Raw genomic sequence first — 7546 nt, forward strand, 5'->3', positions numbered from 1 at the left:
AATGTCTTTTAATGGATTTAGGAGACCATCAGTGAAACAGTGGTGAAAGGACCAATTAATTCCGAGTAACAATTGCCTACCTTTCACCTAAAATACAATGAAAAAGAATGAAAGTTCCTTGATTGAGGAGAGAGAAAGATGAGAGCATAAAAACTCGTTGGCAGGTGAAAAGGTAAATTCAGGGGTACTTTGGAACTTCCTGGATTGTGGCGATGATTTTTGAATGGTGTGTGCTTCATTCTGTTTGGGGTGGGTATAGGATGTAGTTTCTTGATGATACCTCGTCTTTTGGTGCTATTTCTTTTAAATTTTCTCGTGTCTTTTACTGCTGTGTCCTAGTATGTGCTACACTCTCCCCCCTTCCTAATTCACTTAACACCTTATTGGTAAAATGTTCAGTTACTACTGGGGTAAGATGCTTCTCTTTCTACTATTCGGATCTTTAAAGGCTGTGATTAAAAGAGACTTCATTAATTTGGTCTAAAAGAATAGAAACATCTACAAACTAATTCTTGTTTATCCTTTATATAATGCCTTGCAGATGTGTTAAGGACAAGCTACTTGCTTTTGATAGGTTTTTTTTAAGGCATAGACACCTAAATTCACAGGCTTGTGAAATGTGAATCTGCAATCCACGTAGCTGGCATTCAGAGGAGTCTGAAATAAGTGTGATGCACAAATGTGGATTTTTCTAGGCCTATAATCAGGAAACAAGGCCTTGTCAGTCCCACCCCAAGTGAGGACCCTCTCTTCTGTACTTGTTTTTATCTAAAGACCTCTTTGAAGGAGAGATGTTTATAAATAGCTATTGATGTCATTATTTGAGAAATAGACATCTTTATTTCTAGATGTATTCTGAATTTTAAGGGTGGGAATATTCTTCAGGTTGGAAAAACCCAGATTAAAACAGGGGGCCCTCAATAAGCATGATATTTCACAAATGTCAAAGATTGAAATCTCTTTAAGTCTTAACAATATAACGTGATGTTCATTTTCATAAAAGACTTGAAGCATTTGAGAAATGAAGTTCTAAAAATAGCAAACCTTAATTGATGTGTCGTCAAGGTCTCGGGCTAATATATGAGGAGGATTTTGAAAACTTGCCCAGTAATATCACTTTCCAGCTGCACCTTGATATTCGACAAGCACCATGCACTCATTTCCGCCATTTTACTTGCAGCCCGTGTTACCACTTTCTTGCTTGTGATTGCATCATCTGGCCAAACCCCAAAGTCCCTTCATGTCTAGCTGTCGCTTCCCCAGTCAACTCTTTAGGAAATTTTTTAACAATTGAAATATTCTCTGAACTCTTTTGTCCTGTAAGCTCATGCTGGTGCCACTGTCTGAGCAATCTCTGCCTTTTAGCTGCAGAGCTGTCCAAGAAAGGGAGTGAGGCAGAGGCTCTCTTGAGATGAATTGTGGCTGAGTTGGATGGACAGGTCTCAAATCTAGTTGTAATTGTTGGGTCGGTTCCGCTTTGCAAATGTTTGCCAAATGAATCCATCAAAACTCTCAAATCACTACTTTTGGTGGCTTGTGTCTTAAGAGACCAATTTTTGCCATTTATAAAAACTGCAGAATGATCTATTGTTCATCAACGACCAGTAGATAAAAAGAGGAATCTAACATGTGTGGAGCAGCTTAAGGACCAGGCACCACAGAACACACTTTCCTTTGTAATCGTCACAGCTGCTGCGCGGGGCCGGGCGGTGGCACCCTAGCATACGGGCCTGCAGGATGGCGTAGAAGTTAGGAGCGAAGACTGACTCAAAAATGGACCTCAGCTCCCTCATATTCCAGCCTTGTGATTATGAGCAGGTGACTTAATCCCCTGAACTGCAGTTTTGTCATCTGTGAAATCATCTCGAACAGCGCTGGTATTATATTCCCTGATAGGATTAAATGAAATGATCTGTATGAAGTGCTTAGAAGAGCACCTGCCACATGGCAATATGTGCTTGATGCTTACTAGCTGGACACGGCTCTGAACGTTTTACATGGACTAATTTAATCCTCACAACTCCATGAGAGAGGCACTGTTAGCATGCCCATTTACAGAAGAGAAAACTGAGGCACAGAGGTTAAATAACTTGTCTGGGATCGCACAGTCAACAAGTGGTAGAGTCAGGATGCAAACCCAGGCAGCATGGCACCTGAGTTCTGCTTTCAGCTATGACATCACACTGCCACTGTAACGACTATTAGCTCCTTTGTTACGATGGTTATGAAACAGTCCCATAGGGCTCAGTGACTTGCCCCGCATTTCACAGCTCTGAATGACAGAGCTCCTGCAGTGTGAGCCCGGGTTGTCTGGCTCCCAAACTCACATTTGTTCTATTTTATTTTTTTAAGTGGAAAGGCTTGGAGGTTCCTGTCTAGTGATAAATACCTGTAGGGGAGCATCTGGGCACATTATCCAAAGCCACTAGGAGTTGGCATAGAAAGGATGGTGTGGTGACAAGTCATGTTTGCCACAGCAGGAATGAAGATCTCCGTGAAGTAAGAGCATCTGTATCAATTAGCAATCAAAAAGGAGAGAGGAGTCCACGGATGTTCGCAGCAGCCTTACCTGTAAGGGCCCCAAACTGGGAACTGCAGAGAGCTGACAGTGGTACACCCACACCGTGGATAACTACTCAGACGTTGAAAGGAATAAACTATTGGTTCATGCAGGAACTTGGGTGAATCTCAAGGGAATTATGCTGAATAAAACAATCCCCAAAGGTTACATACTATATATTCCATTCATATAACATTGAAATGACAGATTTATAGAAATGGAGACCAATTAATAGTTGCCAGGGGTGAGGAATGGGGATGGGGGAGGAGATAGGCTAAATGTGGCTCTAAAAGGGCACTAGGAGGGATTCTTGTGGTGATGGAGTACCTTAACTGTGGTGGACACACGGACCTACTTGTGTGATAAAGTGTACAGAATTTTATTTTTTTTAAGATTATTTATTTATTTGAGAGAGAGAGAGAATGAGAGCACGAGAGGGAAGAGGGCCAGAGGGAGAAGCAGACCCCCCGCCGAGCAGGGAGCCCGACGCGGGACTCGATCCCGGGACTCCAGGACCACGACCTGATCCGAAGGCAGTTGCCCAACCGACTGAGCCACCCAGGCGCCCAAGTGTACAGAATTTTAAATGCACGCATGCGTGCACACACAAATGAGTACAAGAAAAACTGAAGAATCTGAACAACGTATTGTATCATTGTCAATATCCCAATTGTAAAATTTAATTTTAGTTTTGCACTTTAGTAGCAGGTTTTAGGCTGCCCAAGTTTTGCAAATTGGGTAAACGATATGCAGGATCTCTCTGTTAGAATTGCATGCAAATCTACAATTATCTCAATAACTATTACAATTAAAAATAGAGGCAGGGGTGCCTGGGTGATGTAGTCAGTTAAGTGTCTGACTCTTGATTTCAGCTCAGGTCATGATCTCAGGGTGCTCGGATCCAACTCTGTGTTGGGCTCTGCGCTCAGCATGGAGTTTGCTTAGGATTTTCTCTCTCTTCTCCCTTTGCCCTTCTCCCCCTCTCAAATAAATAAATAAATAAATCTTGGAGTGGGGAGGAAGGAGAGAGCTTTGTGCCAAGGGAGTCAAAGAGTCCAAAAATGTTGCCCACTGTCTGGATTTAACAAAGATCTAGGGGCCTCTTATGTGAACGTCCCTATTGCAGACCCTTGGAAGCAAGGATGGTGGCAAATGTGGCTCCGTCAGGCTCCTCTCCAAAGGCAGGCACTTTAGTAGCAGGTTTTAGGCTGCCCTAAAGGCCAAAGTAGAAGAGAAATACCAAGATCCAAAGTGAGAGGAGAGAGAATACACAGTAGCAACAATCGCAGATAAATACTGCCGAGGTTTTTTTTCCTTCTGCACTTCGTAAGTCTTCAGGATCAGAGGAGGAGACCTTTGGAATGGTTCTTGGTTCTCCTGTATCATCAAGGTTTGCATGGCTTAAAGTAGCCAACTTCTGGCCAGTCCTTGCCAGTCAATGCAGGCAAAGTCAGATGGTGTCTGCTGAGAACTGTACCACCTTCCGTTTGTAAAGAACTTCCACATAAGTATTTTCACTCCCATTTTAAGATGGGGCATTTGAGGTCTGAGGGAGTCAAGAGGAGTGTCCAAAGTCAATCAGTTTGTAGGTGGCTCTGCTGAAATGTGCTCCTTGTGGGTCTTTAGAGCCCGCTTAGGTTCCCGGAGAGAGTGGAATCTCACACAGCCAGATGAAAGCCTCATCCTACTGGGTCAGGCAGGCGCCTCCCAGCTGACAGAAAAAAGATCTGGAGGTGTGAGGGCTTTCCTAACGCCCTGGTAAGCCCTAGCTAGGCTCTGCCTTCTCCATCCAGGGGAAAGACTGACGCTGGTGTGAGTGGTGATGGCCTTGATCGTGGCTGGAGAGCATCAGGGGCTGCCACTCCGGAGGTGTGCCCCGCTTGTGCGTCACCTGCCTTCCTGTAGCACAGTGTCGAGGCCACAGACTCGGGGGTCAAATTGATCTGGGTTCAAATTCTGCCTAAGCGACTTCCAGCTGTTTTACCTTGGGCGATGTACCCTCTAAGCCCAACTTCCTTGCCTGATAAAGGGAATCAAATAAGCACATTCCTTGTAGGGATGTTTTGGGTTTGCCCAGGGCTGGCTACTTAATTTGCAAAATGAAAATGCAGGGCTCCTTGTTCAAAAAGCAAGAATAAAGCTTTCCCCCTTCTTCCACAGTCCCTTTCTTGGGCTGTCGTGGTGTTTTTTTATGTGCTAGCGAATCGTGTGCTTCCTCAGGCACAGGGGTACTTTCTGGGTGAGTGCAGATCCTTGCAGGTGCCTGGGATCCCACCCCGAAACTTAAGTGCCCTGGGCCGTGTGCAAGCCAAGGCTCCAAGCCGCCAGCACATATTTCACTGTCCTATCAGACTTTACTTCCCAAAGCTAAATTCAAGATAAAATTATTGAGCATTTCAAGATGGTGACCACAGAGCTCTTAACCCCCCAAAGAGCCCTTTCTGAATGTGGGCCTTATGTGACTTCACTGATGGCCTGCCCCTGAAGCTAGCCCTGAACATGCTTGTAAGCATTTAGCGCAGCCTCAAGTCCATAGTAAGGACTCAGCAAATGGTCAGTAGAAAAACTCACAGCTTTCCTCCCTGGTCACCTCAGGAATCCCACAGCTCAAGCTTTCACAGGAGCTTTGCATCTGCAACCTGGCTTATGGGAGAGTCAGGGAAGGTATTATGATCACCTTTGTAGAGATGGGGAAACTGAGGCCCAGAGAGGAGATAAGACTTGGTGATGCTTACCCTCTAATTAGTTTCAGAGTCAGAAGCCAGTGGTAATCTCTAGACTCTGAGCCAATACTGAGCTTCTCAAGTTCAGTGTCCCCTCTGGGCCTCCTGACATTACCTGGGCATCATGAGTGGTGATAGTTCACCCAGCTCCTGTGGGGAGCTCAAACCCCTGCCCTGCCCCCTTCCATAGCTCCCTGAAACTGCTCAATACCAATCTTTTCCAAAAAAGGCTTCCCTGCCAAGGACCTCCCCATAGGACTTTTTCTTGCATGTGCTCATTCACCCCAAATTCGATTGTATGGAATATAGCTTATTTCCTGTGCTTTTAATATTACCAAACATTATGAGCATGTTTCTGGCTTATTAAATATTTTTAACCTTATTTAAAATAGCTCCATTTTAAGGAAGCTCCATAATTTATTTGACCAATCCCCAATTATTAGACACTCAGTTTGTTTCTAATTATTTGTCAATTACTGAAAAGCAATGTATGAAGTTCTAAACTGGGGACAATCATCGTACCTGGCTTGTGGGCCATTGTGAAGATTAAATACAGGAATAGCACTTAAGAAATGAAACGAAGAAGGACTATGCATGTGTTAATAACATTCTGTTAGCTTTATTACTTTGATAATGCTAGAGTTGATACCATTTTACACACATCCTTGAACATGTACATGATGATTTCCTAGAAGTTGCATTATGGAGTCTGAGGGGAGGGTGTTTCAAGGCTGGCATGGAATGCATCCATGATTTATGGAGGGTGTGCCCTGTAGCTGGCAGGGAGACCAAAGGGGCAACGGGGGTGGTAGGATTGAGCCCCAGGCTTTGGCTGGAAACATTTGTCATGATCTGACTGTGATGCCTGAGGACATTTAGACAACCCGTCTGTCCACTTCAGGGCTGAAAACAGGAAGGTGTAGGGAGTATAAACCCGACCCAGAAAGGCTCTGCTAGCCCAGCACAGACAGAGAAGTTTGCCCTCCAGCTCCAGAACATTAAGTGGATATTTTTCAGTGTTCTCTTCCTTGGTTCCTGCTATGGTTCCCTGGATGCAAGGGAGTGGAGATGAAATTGGATGGGACCATTGAGTCTTAAGTAACCAGGGATCTGTGATATTAGGCTGTCACTTCAGGTCAGCACTGGGTAGAGGAGCAAGGGAGGATTAACAGCTGCCTTGGTGGTCTGCCTGCCCCCAGATATCTCCTGTCAACTGTCTTCCATCATGGGTTTCTGGCTTTGTAACTTAAAAAGGAATTGTCTTTAGGATGCCCCTTGTACAACACAGTTACCCAGGGAAGAAGGCATTTCATGGAATGGTAGAATTACAGGATTCCAGAGATGAAAGGGAATGAATCCCATCTGGTATTCCCCTAGAGCAGAAATTCTCAGATACTCGTTTGTGAGTCAGAATCCTACATCAGAATTACCTGGGAGCTTATTAAAAGGTAGATTCCCGGGCCCACACTCAAGAGTTTAATTCAGTGCGTCTTGAGTGGAATCTGCCCCTTTAAGAATCCCTCCCCTCCCCAGGTCATTCATGCTGATGCAGGGGAGCTACACTTTGAGGAACTCGTTCTATAATATCCCAAGCAAGTTGTTTGCCTCTAGTGTTAGGGAGCTTACCACCTCAGGAGATAGCCTATTCCGTTTTAGAACAGATCTGTAAGAAAGTTCTGCTATGTGGAGCTGGAATCCGCCTCTGTATGAATTCTAGCCACTGGCCCACACCACCAGGGCCATGCAGGGAGTCCAATTCCTCTAGCCTTCCTTGGGTGGGCAGACTTGATAATTCTGCGTCCCTGAGAGTCTGTGAGTCAAGGTCGTGTTGGCAGAGAGCACCTATGCTTCTGAGTTGGCTGGGCTTTGAGAACTCATTTCCCCTTCTTGCTGGGGTGGATGCCTCCTTCCAAATTCAGGAGCAGCTTTCAAATCAACCAGCAGACTCCCTGGGGAGGGAGGAGGAAGGGCATCATTGGGCGGGTCAAGGGCTGTGAAAGCAATTCCTGCGGTTGGGGGGTGGTGAGGGCTGAGCAGAGGCCTGGCCAGAGGTGGTGCCGGCAGTTCCAGGACCTGGCTCCTGCCCGGCTCTGCCTCTAACCTCCCAGTGGATTCTGAGCAAGTCCTTGTCGCCCCCAACTCCTCCCTGCGGGGGAGGCACGGTTTTCACATCTGCACAACCACCCTTTCCCGTCTTCCCATTCTGAGGTCCCATTGTCAAAGCCTGGCTCACTCCAATCTGGCCTCCTCTTTGCTGCTCTCG

This window comes from Zalophus californianus, chromosome 5 (genome assembly GCF_009762305.2).
Source record: "Zalophus californianus isolate mZalCal1 chromosome 5, mZalCal1.pri.v2, whole genome shotgun sequence".
Taxonomy (NCBI): Eukaryota; Metazoa; Chordata; class Mammalia; order Carnivora; family Otariidae; genus Zalophus; species Zalophus californianus.